Genomic DNA, 236 nt, shown 5'->3' with positions numbered 1-236 from the left:
CCCTCACTGGTCTCGCCTCCAAAGTCATGTTAGGCTGAAGATCCTCAGGAATCTTAGCCAACACCTGCTCACCCTCACGGAGACACTTCCGCAACATAGACACATGGAAAACCTTATGGAATGCACGCATAACCTTAGGTAATTCCAATCTATATGCCATTGGTCCAACCCGCTCAATCACTCTGAACGGACCCATATACCTCGGACTCAACTTAGTCTCTGACAATGACCTGTTC

Source organism: Camelina sativa, chromosome 9 (genome assembly GCF_000633955.1).
Source record: "Camelina sativa cultivar DH55 chromosome 9, Cs, whole genome shotgun sequence".
Taxonomy (NCBI): domain Eukaryota; kingdom Viridiplantae; phylum Streptophyta; class Magnoliopsida; order Brassicales; family Brassicaceae; genus Camelina; species Camelina sativa.
This window is presented reverse-complemented; position numbering follows the sequence as displayed.